The 15,990-nt window shown below is 36.3% G+C and overlaps 1 long non-coding RNA gene across 2 annotated transcripts in view; it reads right to left on the bottom strand.

Annotated features, from left to right (window-relative positions):
- LOC115301827 overlaps nt 1-15,990 on the bottom strand; it is a 33,382-nt gene that overhangs the window by 15,170 nt on the left and 2,222 nt on the right. For both annotated transcript variants that reach the window (XR_003913312.1, XR_003913311.1), the window contains exon 2: nt 11,497-11,589. This is a non-coding gene — a long non-coding RNA (uncharacterized LOC115301827). The remainder of the gene's footprint in view (nt 1-11,496; nt 11,590-15,990) is intronic.

Raw genomic sequence — 15,990 nt, 5'->3', positions numbered from 1 at the left:
GAAGTCAGAAAACAACCAATACAGTTCGCCATTTGCCTTACAGCATTTATTTCTGCCCTTTCATGAAGAAACTCTTGCTCTCCACACAAAAGGGATACTAAATCCCATCAACTATTCTGTAATCATGGAGTAATTTCAGTTCATTCATCCCCTTTTTGGAACCTAAATTATAATTAGCCTCCCATCAGAAATTTCCATATTCAGTAACAAAGAGGAAAAAGGAAACAAATTAACATAAGACACAGTAACTATAGTGCCTGCTTCTATAACTGATCATGAGACCTAAAATGATATCCCTCACTTGTTTTTCCCTGTATTTTTGCTGACTGGGGTTACTTCCCTGGTAGAGTGACCTAAACCTTTATTCTGGCAACTTAAAATCCTTAGTAGTGCTGTCTTTATTGAATTCCAGTTTCCCATTGACTATTCTTTTGGAATAGTAAGAGGTTCTTCAGTGAAACCCCTTAGTTCTCCCATATTCTCCTTGCCCCTACTCTATCACACTGACCCAACTTCCCCATGGCAACTGGATCCAATTATTTTAGCCAGTAGAGTAAGGTCTTACTGTTGGTTCTTCAGCATGAGAAACCCAAAATAGCCAAAGGATAGTCTCAGCTTCTTAGGTAATGGAACAGCAACTATGTTTCTTGGCAGAAATTGTCCTACCTTGGGAATTAGGATTTCTAAAACTTCAGAATGCTTAAGTGAAATGTAAGATAAGAGTGAGAGAGGGAGCTCCCACCTCCGCCCTTTGGTTCTTCAACCTCTATATTCTGGCTATGGAAGAATGGCAACATATGTCTCCTGTTAGTCGGAAGCATGCTGCATTCTACAGCAACCTAAATTCACCAGTGGTCGTTTCTAAGCTAGTGCCTAAGCTGAGAAAAAAAACAAAACAAAAACAAAAAACAAATAAAAAAACAACACACCAACAACTCTATTTTAAAATATACTCAGAAATTGTGCAAATAACCACACGATGGGTGAGCAGACTTACTGGAGCCACTCTCAGGCAGAATGGAGTCAGTCCTTTATTTATCCCTTGACCTCTCTACTCTAACTATTGGAACATCATGGTGTTTCATACCCTAAGAACTAGCGTTATCTCAGAGTCACTATCTAAAAACCTCCAGAAGACCTGAGAATTTCTGTCCCCCAGAAAAATGATCCTGGTAAATGACTTGGTAGCTTTGTTTGGAAAACCCACGCAGCTCATTTATGGCCATATTACAGGCCACATTCTTCCTCAAAAGAACCTGGCCTGCTCCTTAATGAAAGGGCTTTAAGTCTGTGAGTTGGCTTAAGTCTGGGAGATGGGTATAATAAGGCTAAGAATTCTCACTCTGATAACCTAAGTCACTTTTTATTTTATAAAAAGTCAAGAAACACCTTAGAAGGTTGCCCATTTGTTTAATTCCCAGAGACCTGATAATCACTTAGTTATTGGCACATGTCCATGCTAGTCAAAACACTCTCACTGCATCTCTAGAAACTATATCCTTTTAGGATAATTGTGCCACCTTGTCTCACAGTTGAGAACAGACACTAGGCCTTACTACTCTGGGATGCCATTTTTTTTCTATTCAAATCAGGGGGTTCATTTTTATGGCAACATTACCCATGTCCATCATAGGCTGCTAACGAAAGCCACCACAGAGGTTTTCATGGATGTACCCTCACCATGCATTTTAATATGCTTTGAATGGAAGTGTCCTCAGGATTTTCTGAGGGTAAGGAAGGTAAGAAGAATAGTAGAGCAGGTGGTACATTTTAAATCTGTTCTCATTTCTCTAAAGCATCAAACTTCATTTTCTACATTACTTCAGGGTAGATCTGTAATCTTAACCTCATTGACCATGAGCAACTGCTAAGTCCAGGCTTCCATTAACCAGCTAACTGTTAGATTCACTCTCAACTGTCTTAGCTAAAATACTAAACCTCAAACCCTAGTAGAGACCACATCATGCATTTAGCATATTCCAGTGGTTCTCAGACTTTAACCTGTAGTAGAATCACATAGAGGATTTGTTAAAACAGATTTCTAGGTCCCATCCCTTAGAGTTTCTGATTCAATAGGTCTAGGATAAGACAGGATTTGCATTTCTGACAGGTTCTCAGGTGACAGCTGATGCTGGCTGTCCCAATGACCACACTCTGAAAAGCACTGTACTGATTCAGTTTTACAGTTCACTCACCTTAACCTAATCTCTTTAGAATTCAACTTAATTCATGCCTGCCAGATTCTTGCTTATACAAATTGGTAAAATGATCTCCTCCCAGAGCAGACTTTGCAGTTTTCCCTCAGGGTTACACTGGTATTTAATTCTCTTTAAAGCCCTAAAGGTGGCAAGGGGTGTTGAATGAGAGAGGAGTGTCTTGAGGAGAACAGAAGTTACTGAAAAGTTTATCTGCAAGGAAAAACTGGTTTCTTAGACAATGGAAGAGTGCTGCATTCACTCTTAAAGCAGGTTCAAGACAATTAGAAATTCTAAATTCTCAGCCTCATTTATGCCTTCCTAAATGTCCCATCCCAAATGTCAGTGTTTCATTTCTTCCCAACAAATGCCTCTACAGAAGAAACATGAGAAACATGAATTCTAAATGTGTACCCTAGGTTAGAAAACCTTCCTTAAGACTTCCATAGGAGCTTTCTGATATTGCTGTCATGTTTTGGTTTAAGGGTTCAAGCACTAAGCTTGACTTTTTCTTTCTTATAAGCTCTATAACAAAGAGATAGCCAACCCATCTCTTAAATCTTTTAATCACCATTGTTGCCATAGTGATCAAATGCCACAACCATGTGATTTTCTAATGCCTTGCACTAGCTGACATTCCACCCAGTATCAATATCAGTGATTACTTGAGTAATTGTGTTGTCACTGCATGCCATGACAACATGAATTAGGTGTTATGACTTACCTTCTTCACTTAATTATCTACTCAATAAACTTGTTCAAATTGAGCCACTTTATTTTTACATACAATATGATCTCTTTTATACTGTTTCTTTCCCCAGTTACTTTACTTCTCGGTGTTCTTCATAGGAGTTCAAAATGTGGTTTATAAGTATTTAATATCCATGATTGAAAGGGCCTTAGGACAGTATTCAATGAGACAATTTGTTTAAGTAAAATAATGCCCTAAAAACATAAAGAATGCAGCCTGCATCTTAGCATTCAGATTACTTTGCTTTTAATTATTCATCCTTTCATTCATCACGTATCTTTAAGCACTTCTTATGAACCCAGCAAACAAGCAGGAACTGGAAATATATCAATAAAGAGGTATGTACATTCTTTTGTTTGTCCTCCTGAGTCCCATCCTCCACCCTTCTCTGCTTTGCTCTGTGCCTATAAGGAAGGAGCTGATCTCTGTGAACTGTATCAACAGGCTTCCTCAACCTCTAACTTTCTGTGAGATTCAGTTCGTTGCAGGCTCCTGGTAGGAGATGGAGAAAGAGATCAGTGTATTTCTTCCCCAGAGATTTCCCTTTTTTGGTGCACTATTGTGGCAGTACGGTGTATGATTGCGGCTCCTATTGAGTGACTCCTCTCCCATTGCTCTAGTCTCTAAAAAGATCTAACGATACCATTTTCGTCCCTTGTCTCTTCAGACATACAGGTACTATTATCTTCCTAGTTCTTAGGTATCTCAATATCCCTGGGTGATTACTTAATCTTGCCAATAACACACAAAAAATCTTTTCATTCAATTTCTTTCAAATTCCAGTTTCCTGCAATTAGCTCAGCTGGTACAATAGAACAGGACGTTCTTTGCCTTCGTGAAATGAAGGTTGCAGCAGGGAATATATTATAACTTGAAAGCACAAGGTACAGTACACTGTCTGGAGGGATATCTTGCCTAGTCTGCCATATCCGGGAAGGAATGCTGTATGAGATGTTAAATATCACATAGCCAAGAGTAGATAGGTAAGTATGTGAGAATTTAAGTTTTGGCAAATACAGTCTTCTGTGTCTTTACATCAAAGAGGTCTGTAAACCAAAACTATTTGAGGATCATGAAAAGTGGCTTCAGGGAAAAAGACTGCTAGTTTTGTGTCAGGATAAGGTAAACTTTGCCTAATTCAATTTCACAGTTAATTCTTTTTCATCTATCTATCACCTTTAGAAGCCATTCCTACTTGTTTGCCAGATTGCTGCCCATGTAAATTGGCAGGATTACCTATTCCCTGAGATAATTCAGTGGCCTCCTAATTTCAGTGATCTTTAAAATCTCAGTGGCTTGCAACAAGAAAAGTTTACTTCCCAATGATGGTAAGTGTCCATCCCTAAACAGCAAAAGGCTCTGTTTCAAGACTTCGGCTATCAAGCAATGACTGATGATTGCCAGCCTCTTGAGACAGGGAAAAGAGGATCAGCGAACCATGTGCTGGCTCTTAAGAGCTCTTCCCGGAAGTAAATTCTGTCACCTCTGCTCATTTCATTGGCCAAAACCAATCACATGATCACTGAGCGGTGATGAATGGTCTCTCTCTCAGCAAGGGTCTCCATAGGGAAGGAAACTAGAAAATTTAGTGAACAGTAATAAAAGCTACTACATCTAGTAGATGCAATATTGCCAATGTATAGAAATCAGGTAGTCTTGAAAAGTCTTGATAAGCTTAGGAAACAGAAGTCTTTTCTGTGAGATACAAAATTAATACCGAATATTTAATTAGGTCTAACTTATATGGGCAAAATATTCCCATCCATTCACATACATTAGTATTCTGCAACAATAGCATTAGAATATTTCAACGGAATGACAACACTTAATATGCATCTTAAAAGAGAAAAGAATTAAGGACATATAAATTTCCTTTTGCCTGAGAGGGGCAAAGGAGTCAGTGATACAGGAAAAGAAAGAAAATCCTATAAGTAAATCAGGTAGGTTAATTTATTTGTTCTTTATTAATTTATAACTCCATCTTTTCTCCCTCTCTCTCTCTCTCTCTCTCTCTCTCTCTCTCTCTCTATATATATATATATATATATATATATATATATATATTTATTTTTGAGAGAGAAACAAAGTGTGACCAGGGGAAGGCAAAGAGAGACACAGAATCGGAAGCAGGCTCCAGGGTCTGAGCTGTCCACCTAAAGCCTGATATGGGGCTGGAACTTACAAACCCTGAGATCATGACCTGAGCTGGAGTTGGAATTTTAAGCAACTGGGCCACCTAGGATGGACTTTTATTTTTAAAAATATTTGATGAGATTTTAGAGAAAGATTCTTCCTAAATATTTTTATTATCAATATTTTGAGATATTGAATCAAATTAATACCCACTACAATTGCCCAAAATTTCTTACCTGTAAAACGCATTCATTTTTCCAGGTCAAAATACAAAATTACATGTACTCGAAATAATTATGTTAAAATTATGTGTGTGTGGGTACAAACAAAAATTAAATGTGGAAAAATTAAAAGAAATGTTTGCAAGGAGACACACAGAACATTCTTTTGTTTAATTTCTGGAATTAAAAAACCAATTGCATGATAAATTATTTTAAGTAGTCACTGTCTATTCATCATCAAACATCCCTTAATATTTTCATTCCATCAATGCTTATATACTAAATTTTGGTTGCTTAAAAAAATCTTACCTAACTCATTTTTCATGTTTTTTTATTGTAGATAAATCATACCAACTATGTATGTTCTTCTTCCTCACACTTGAATAATTCCCATATATCACTTATTCTGCATGTATGTGCAGAGTATGTATCCTGCATGTATGGGCTGAGATACACAGATGAGAAGTAAAATAATGTTAGAAATATGTAAACAGATAATCCAATATACACATAAACAAAATAACATTTTGGTATCCTGGGTTCTACACAAAAAACACCACCAAGGTACAGAAATCTTATCAATGAAATAAAAGCTCAAAGAGAAAAGGACCATAAATAAAATGTTGTTCAATCAAATTCTAATGTATTCTATAATTGCAATGAAAATGCTCCAAGTTTAAATTCTCCTTTCATATGCTAGTTTTTCAAGTTCTTCTTGCAAATTGCTCTACTTCAAAGAAATACCAGGTTTTCCATTTAAATACACTAGTTTATTTAACTATTCCTGCTGGCATTGAGTCACTTTTTAGAATGTAGTTTGTTGGACTTTTGAATTCATCTAATTACTCAGAAATACACAGATGAACAGAGAAAGTTATTCATAAGACTTTACCGGAGCCATGAGATATTGCTCTGAATGATTGCAGGCTATCTATGTTCCATGATGAAAAAGAAATGACAGATGGGCATGATGTTTATGATGCTCCCAATATTTTCAAAGCTGTGGGCGACCACTTTCAAATGATTGATTTAGAGTCTAGGGCAACTATATGTTTGGACAATATTTTAGGAGAATGAAAGTAGGTGTAATATTGAATCTGATGTCTTCCCATTTTAAGTTCATTTCACAGAGAAGTGCTTAATGAAGAAAATCGGTGGTTGAATATGTATTCTCTACATTTCTTGAAAACTCTTCTTTCCAATGAGATTCTCTAAGGAAGCCTTGTTTTCTTTTTTTAATGGATTATTATTTCAGCTCTAGAAATTCAGAATGTGTGAGAGTATACACCATCACTTTTTCAAAATTACACAGTGGACAGTTTTATGATTCCGAAACATATAATCTGGCTTGAAAGTCAGGAAACCTGGGTTCCAGTCCCAGCTTGGTCACTAACACTGTGTAGCCAATGACTAACCACCTGATATATCTATTTCTGTTCTTTCATTAGTAAATTGAAAACAAAATATTTTCTTCAACCTATTTCAAAGGGATATTATTAAGATATATGAAACAGAACTTGTGAAGGTACTTGGAGCTTGTCAAAAGAAGAACCATAATACCACACTAATAATCATAAACTAATAATCATAAAACTATATATCCCACCAGACCAGAATATCTTCCTAAATCAGAATAGCAATAAATAAAATTATAAAGAACCTGGAAACTTTTTGAATAGGGAATATTAAAACTATCAATTTATCACTTAAGAAACTTCTTAGGTCTTATGATGCAATTTTATAGGAAAACATCTGGCAGTGGAGGTTGGAACTGGATATGGATACTAGTCTTAGTTCCAGTGTATTGAATAGGTAGCAATGGACTTCAATAATTTCATCATCCATCTCCAACTTATTAAGACACCTTGAGAGTAAAATCTGTAAGACTTGTTTACAGACATCAGGGAGAAGGGGAAGTTAAGAATTACCTTGAACACTAAGTAGGTAGAGGATAGTATCCTCAAAAAATAATAAACTGGTAGAAATGTGAGTTGGAGTAACTCGGTGGGAGTGTAACATGCCAGGATATTGGCCTTAGGTTTGGATGTGTGACATATCAGGATATTGACCTTAGGTTTGAATGTGCTGGAGATGCAGGTGTCCAGAGTTCTTTAAATTAGCTACATTCCAATCATATTTTGGAGGAGTCTCACTTGGCCATGTTAGCTAGAATTTGGAGCACTTGTGTTCTTGATGGAGAACTTAAAAAAAATACTTTATCATAGTTTAGTTAATACTTTTTTTTCCATACTTCACCATACAGTAGTTAAAAAGAATGAGATAAATCCATATGTAGTGATACAGAATAATGTCTTAGATATATTTGGAAGAACAAAGTACACGACAGTGAATACAGTATGCTCCCCTTGGTGAAAAATAAAAGTGATATATGCTTATATATTCATAAACTCATTCTGGAAAGATACAGAAAAATGGGTAATGTGTTGCCTCACAGGAAGGGATCTGGGGGACTGGAGGTCTGAGGAAGCAGAAAGACTAATTTTATTCCTAGCTGTGAAATCTACATTTTCTCATATATATGTATATAGCTTTCTTTTGACCAGTGTTTGCATAGTATATATCTTTTTTCCATCCTTTTACTTTTCATTTGTCTATGACTTCATACTTAAACACTGTTTTTTTTGTAAAGAGGGTAGTTGGGTCTTGCTTTCTTGTTAAGTCTTTCAACCTGCATTTTCAGTGTTTGGATATTGACATTTAATGTGATTACTGATATTGTTAGATTTAAATCTGCTAGCTTATTTTTTTTCTGGTTCATTTTTCCCCCCTCTCCTTTTCTTCTTACCTCCTTTTAGATTATGTGAGCATTTTTATATGAATTTATCTTCATTCCTTAATGGCTTATTAGTTATAAATCCTTGTTCTATAATTTGTAGGGTTTGGTTAAGAGTTCGCATGTAACAGATACTGTAACCAGTGCATTAAAAATTTTTTTATAATGTTTATTCATTTATCTGAGAGAGAGAGAGAGAGAGAGAGACAGAGCACAAACAGGGGAGGGGCAGAGAAAGAGGAGATACAGAACCCAAAACAGGCTCCAGGCTCTGAGCTGTCAGCAGCCTGATTTGGGGCTCAAACTCACAGACCATGAGATTATGACCTGAGCCAAAGTCAGTAGCTCAACTTACTGAGCCACCCAGGTTCCCCCTGACCAGTGCATTTATATATATTTAACCTTCATTTCATGAAGTAAGCATAGATATCCCTATTTTACAGATTAAAGAAAAACATCTTGCTGAAATTACAAATCAATATCTCAGAACCAAAATTCAAATTCATGTATGCCGACTCCAAAATTTTAGGAAAATATTGAAATAACTTTTCAATCTTTGATATGGTCAAAAGTCCATAAAAAGGACACAGGCTAAAAACCGAATTGGTACTACATTTTAAATTATTGAATATACCCATGAAGACTTCAAAGGGATAAAGGGTGTAAATGTAAAGGATTATCAGAATTTGACAATAAAATCAAAATATACATTACTGTTATCTTTCTCTATTAAATTGAATGTAGTAAAGCTCATTCAGAACAAAGCTCATTCAAACAGAACAATGAAGAAATTAGCTATGTACAGAAGTAAAGCAAAGCCTTATCCTTCCAGCAAAGTTTTAAAATATGTTGCTGATAATGTTAATGTGTAATGCAAATTTCCTTTCATATATTTATAACTGGCTAGTGCCTGAAATCAATACAATGTTTAAAAATGTAAGTGCCACTAAAGTTGGTTTGGGAGGATTTAGCTCCTCTATAATAGCTAATACTATCCTCAAATGAACTCACAACTTAAATAAGAGTATGCTTACAATACAAATGCCCTTTTAGCTACATAGCCACTCCTAAAACATCTTTGATATAGAATTCCAAAACTCCCATTGTTTGGGGAAAAGAATGAAGGAAAAGGGATGTCCTCATCAATGGATGTAGACATTCTAGTCTCCTTCAAAGTTTAATTCCTTTAGAGCATATACTCATTCATATACATATACTCCTTTTCAGAAAGTGACTTAATGGAATATCATTTATCAGATAATAAAAACTGACTCTATCCTTACCAGTAATTTGCCAATAATTTAATGTACTAATTACATATAAAAATGTTTAACCAACGTTAACTGCATCATTTGATGAATTTTGGTAATTGCATACCATTGCCTAACTACTGCTATTACCAATATGTAGGACAGCACATTCACACAAAAAAGTCTCCTCAAGGTCTTTTGCCCTTAATGACTTCTCCTCACCATTGACACCAGGCAACACTGATGCCCTTTCTGTCACTGGTAGCTTTTCCTTTTCTAGAATTTCATATACATGAAATCATTCTTAATGCAGTCTTTTGTGTTTGACATCTTCTACTTAGCTTGCTTTTGAAATTCATTCTTGTTGTGTGTATTGTTGAGCAGTATTCCATGGTATAAATATAATTGGCTCATCCATTTACCACTTGATGGAGATTGAGTTGCTTTTGTTTTCCTATTATACATAATGCTGCTATGAACAGTCAGACATCCATTTTTTTTGGCATGTGTTTATTTCTCTGGAGTAAACACCTAGGACTAGAAATGCTGGATCATAAGGTAAAGTATGTTTAACTTTATATGGTACTGTCAAACTGTTTTACAAGGAGACTGTACCATTTTTGCATTCTTACTAACAATGTATTAAAGTTCTGATTTATCCATATCCTTGCCAAAACTTAGTATTGTTCGTCTTTATAACATTAGCTGTTCTAGTGGTTGTGTAGTGGTATCTCATTGTGCTTTTAGTTTATCAAGCAATATTTTGATGAAAGAATATTTCTAATTTGTGTTTTCCTAGTGGCAAAAGAATCAGCTGGCTCATATCCATTCTGGTTTATTAATGAGTCCTCCATGAAGCTATGCAGCTTCCATCAGTTCCCTACCATTTATATCGGATGAATGGTAAAGTTGATTTTTAGCATCTATGGAGCTGAAGAGCAGACCCTATACTTCTCTGTAACTTCATCAGAGAATTGGTTACCAGTCTGACCTGTCCTGAAGCAGTCAGATATCCTGTCTCTCCTCTTTCCCTCCTTCCATTCTACCAATCATCTCTTCTTCCAGCTATCATCTACTCTATTTACAAACATATTTTAATATTTAATAATTATAAAACATATTTTAATAATCAGTTTTAGAAAACAAAACCATAAATAAATTTGGAAAACCAAAACAATATAGAAACAATATGAAACAATATGAAATCAAATCAAAAAGTCAATTCAATTTTACTACCCAAACTACCACTACCAACATGTTGATGATTTTTTTCCAGATCTCTCTTTATATAAAATAATAGACTATGTGGGGCATCTGGGTGGCTCAGTCAGTTAAGCCTCTGGCTTCTGGCTTCGGCTCAGGTCATGACCTCATGGTTTGTGTGTTCGAGCCCCGCATCGGGCTCTGTGCTGACGGCTAGCTCAGAGCCTGGAAGCCTGCTTCTGATTCTGTGTCTCCCTCTCTTTCTGACCCTCCCCTGCTTGTGCTGTCTCTCTCTGTCTCTCAAAAATAAATTAAAAACATTAAAAAAATAATAGACTATGTAATTGTGATGTGTATTTAATTTAATTTTTACAACTACTAGGTGTGGTAGATCATATTTTAATCTCATTTTACAGACAACAAAACTAAAAAAAAAAAAAAAGAAAGAAAGAAAGGAAATTTTAGTAAAGTGCCTTGAAGTAACAAGCTTAGTAAGTAGAGGTTCTGACATTCAAATTAAGGGAGTCTGACTCCAGAGTGCAAGTATTTAATCATGATTCTGCACTGACTCCCGTATATATACCTATGCATATGAATATGTGTGTACTTTCTGTATGTTAATACAATTATACTATACCTCATGCTTATATTTGCATACTAAGAAATATATGTACACATCACCCTTTATAATGACTGTATAATCTTCTACTGTATGGGTATACTTTGGCATATTTACCATGGCACATTTATTTAGCCAATCTCCTAATTATTGATATTCAGTCTGTTTTCCATTTTTAATACTATTCACAGCATCACGAGGAATACTCTGTTATATACATTTCTGTATTACTGTCCAACTATCTCCTTACGATACAATCCTAGAGATGGGAATGCACATTAGAGACCTAGTGTGTCGCCCGCAGTTGCCCTCTAGAACAATTGTACTTACTTCTCCAGCAGCCAAGCATGAGACTGTTCCTTTCCCCTTTTTCTTGCCAACATTGGTCTCTTCACCAGTTTTCTTCTTTGAATCTTTGCTAACCTGACAGTTAAGAAATCATTACTTTATTATTTTATTTCATTTATTTATTAATGGGACTAAATATTTAGCCTTTTAAAATAGACAATTAATGCACATATATTCATCTAAGTCAAACAATGTAGATGCATCCAAAGCGAAGAGTAGAAGCCCCATTTCCCATTTTTCTCATCAGAAGTATCACTGTCAACAGCTTAGCATGTAGCTTTGTAGAGCTGTTAATATCTACTTACTTATTTATGCATATATATGTTTAATTTTCTTTCAATACAAATAGAAACATCTAAAACCTACTTTTTATGCTGAAAATATGTCTTAAAGAATTCTTCATTTTCCTTTAACTGTTACACACTATTTCACTGTGCAGAGGCACCATAATTTATCCTGTTCTGTTGATGAGATTTAAGATATATTTAGTTCCTACTATAATTCTAGGACTGTTCTAGAACTGAATAATACAAAGTCCTTGTCATGATGAGATTTCCATTTTGCAAATAATGCTGCAGTGGACATTCTTGTATATTTTTGCACATACATTAGTACAAGGTACTTCCGTAGGAAAGGATAAACATTCAAAATTTTATAAATAAACATAATTGGCTATCAATAAATGCTGGTTGAATAAAGGAATAAAGATTACTCTCTAAAGCTAAATTATAAAATTAATAATAAGCAGATATGTCATATTTGGTGTGCAAACCAATTACAATTCTAAAAATTAGCTTTCAGGGCATCTGGGTGGCTCAGTTGGTTAAGCATCCAACTTAGGCTAGGGTCATGATCTCACAGTTCATGAGTTTGAGATCCGCATCAGACTCTGTGCTGACAGCTCAAAGCCTGGAGCCTGCTCTGGATTCTGTGTCTCTCCTCTCTCTGCCCCTCCCCAGCTCATGCTCTATCTCCCCAGTCTTAAAAATGAATAAATGTTAAAAAAAAATTAGTTTTCAACATTAAAAAAGGAGTTAACTAAAATGAAAATTTCTGCCATCTCTTGGAAAATCAGAAGGTCTGGTAACATTGGGTCCCTTTGCACAGGGCAGCTGAAGCCAAGTGAGTAGTGGTTTGCCACAGTCCTCACCATCCTGGTGTCTTACACCAGGACACTTGACTCATTTACATTAGCTACCTGGCTCCTAGAACTCTTGAATTTCATGTTATCCATTATGAAGTAAAGGAAAAAAACATATGTAAAGGTGACAGAATGACTCTCGGGCCTGGAATGTTTAACAATGACTTCATACAATATGTTAATTCATATAATACAACAATTTGTGTCTTTAAGAAAAAGGACTCACCAGCTTAGAAGCACAGACAAAGGAGATTCAGGTGGTGAATGATGGCATTGTCCTTCCAGACATATCTTGGAAACAGGATATTTTAGCCAGAAGACCAGCCAGCCATTTCAGTGGCAGATTTAGTTTAGAGGTTAAGAGCATAGACTTTAGACTGCCTGGGTTGGAATCTGGGTTCTGACACTAGCTATAGGACTTTGGGCAGTGCAATGGACTGCATGCAAAAGACTTAATAAACCCTAGTGTGAGAGTATTTAGAGGTGGGAGCCTTTAGGTATAATTAGGTCATGACATTGAACCCTTATGAATGGGAATAGTACCTATAAGAAGAGACTCTTTCCACTCTGTAAGGACACAGCAGTCTGCTAACAGGAAGAGAGCTCTCACTAGAATGTGACTATTCTGAGCTTGGACTTCCCAATGTCCAGAATTGTAAGATATAAATGCCTGTTCTTTTAAGCCACTAGGCTATGATATATTTTTTAAAGTAGCCCAAACTGACTAAGATAGTAGATTATTTAACTTCTTTTTACTCAGCTTCCTCATCTGCATATGGGAATAACAATGTATCCTACTTCACAGGTTTGCTGCAATATTTAATTGAGTCACCACGCATAAAACACATAGAGAAGTGCTGGGTACACATAAGCTGCCATTATTAATACAGATGCATCAGATACTCATATAAAGATGCCCGTAAATTTATGCTTCAAGTGAGTACTTAATTCCTTTTTTCCTAAGTTCTTACCAAGAAACCTTCCAATGGCTTCCTGATACGGCATAATGAAACCCTCCCAAGGTCTCTGAGAATAACTACCTGCAGAGTTTTTGATTTGATTATCTGAGTCTTTATCAATCAGTACATCACTGAGATGTGCTGCCAAGGAAACAGAATTCAGTGACAGCTTGCAACTTTTTATTACCAGCAACAGTGTTTGGCTATGGGGAGTTTCTTTTAAGTAAACTGGGAAGGGATTAAAATTATTTTGAGTTTGATTTCCTATTCACCTATTTTGTTGGCTCTACAAATTAATCCATAGTCATTCGTATGTAAGAGTTTGAGACTGCAGGAAGTGAGCTCACAATGCTTTAAAATGTGAATCTTGGACAAGTCATTTCAGTGTAATATAAAAAGAACTACTCTATACTGATATAAAATCTATTGACTTTTTGACTTTGACTAGGTTGCAGTAACCTTTACACTATCCATATAGAACACTATGCCTATAGAGGTCTTGCTAAGCCAACTTTTCCTGAAGTTGAGCAAATTACTTATAGGCAAATAGATATTACTAATTAAAAATAAGTTTTTCCTATTAACTTATGAGTCCTCCTAAAAACACTTTGTCAGCATTCAATATGAGTACACTACTATGCTTGAGATTAATATATTTGTTTTGATGTAAATTAAGGCATTTCTTTAAAATACTACGTATTATTTAGACTTTCACAAATTCAGATTGACTCTCCTTCAAATACTATTCTACATTTGAATGAACCCTTCATTCTACATTTTTTACTCCAGCAGGACACATTGTGAAACACGTAGTATAAACATGGCTGCCCCTCATTATGGGATTTTTGAAAGCCGTTTTGCATCAGTATGGCAGCCATGGAGGTGACCCACTCAGCTATCCTTTTAAAAATGGCTGCTGTGGGAAGCATGAGTGACAGACACCCTTCAACTGCCACACTTTTGGATCCACTATGGAGTTCATAGCAGGCCATGCTTTTCCAGACTGCTCCCAGACTCTGACTGAACATAGAGGGGATCCTAACCTGGCCTTTCTCGTCTGCAACGGCCCCACTAGCAGTGCTCACTCTATAAGCACAAAATCCAATCCAGCAGAGTCCCCACTTCCCAGAGAATGAGGTACAGGAGTAGGCCCATATTCTATGAGATCTATTTGTTATATCATATACTGGACTATTTACATGAAACTGGCTTCACAAAGTACTGGAAAGGCCTACTGAAGTAACAGCTAAATCAGCAGCTCAAAGAGAGCACTGTACAATGATGGTACACCATTCCTCAAGATATAGTATAGGCACTGAATCAGAGATCTCTGTATGGCAGTGTGTTCCCAGTAGGAAAGCTATACGGATCTGGGAACCAAAGGGTAAAAGGAAGAACAGCTTCATTTACAATCACTCCCAATTACACATTGGGGAACATTGTGTTTCACCTCCCATCACTCTGGGCTGAGCAGAATTAGGGGTCCTAGTCTTTAAGGTTTTCTCTCTTGCCACGGGGCACAACACTGATATATTGAACTAGAAGATATTTAGTAGTCGGGCACTTTTACCGCCTTGCACCCAGGGGCAGGCAACCAAGGATATTTGACTCTGATAGGCAAGAAGAGATGGGGCTGCTTTCACACAGTAGAGACGAGGAAGAACACATGTGGAGCACAGGTGGTCTACTTGGGTGCCCCATGGTATTCCCTTGCCCAATGGTAACTGTGACTGGAATGATGCAACAGCCCCAGAGTCAGCAGGACATAATGACCAAAGTCTACAACCCCTTAGGAATGAATGTTTAGGTCATATCCCTCTACTCCTCAGTTCCCTGTCTCTAGCCCTAAGAATGCCTTCTTCTTCCCCACGTACAGAGAAGGCACCCTCTCTAAGGGAGACTTATCCTCTGCTTTCAGGAATAAAGAGGGTCAGAGTGGCCTTCCCATATCTGCTCTTTCTCAAGTGCCTTTAATTTAAAAGAATCAATATGTTGAAGCAACATATTTTGTGGTGACATGCTCTAAACTCCTCCTGCTTTGTTGCCTCTGTTTGTAAGGTCTAACTGTTCTTCCTGCTCAGTTTGGCCTATCTTTCAAACTCTGTCCTCCTTGTATCATTTACCCTGTGGGTTCAACTCATGAGTCCCTTGCCATATGTATCACATAACTTATTACTTTCAAAATATGCCAATATGCCATCTTTATTGTAAATATATGTTTAATGTATTTGCCTTATCCCCCAACTAGACAACAAGTGCTTTAAATAGTTGACTCATTTGGGCATTACATGTCCGCCATCTCATAATTTTAAAAATGCATCATTTTAATAATTTGTTTATTATTACTTTTATTTTGGAAAGAGAGCACACGCATGA

This window comes from Suricata suricatta, chromosome 9 (assembly GCF_006229205.1).
Source record: "Suricata suricatta isolate VVHF042 chromosome 9, meerkat_22Aug2017_6uvM2_HiC, whole genome shotgun sequence".
NCBI lineage: Eukaryota > Metazoa > Chordata > Mammalia > Carnivora > Herpestidae > Suricata > Suricata suricatta.
Note: the sequence above shows the minus strand (reverse complement) of the source record. Positions and strands in the feature narration are given on the sequence as shown.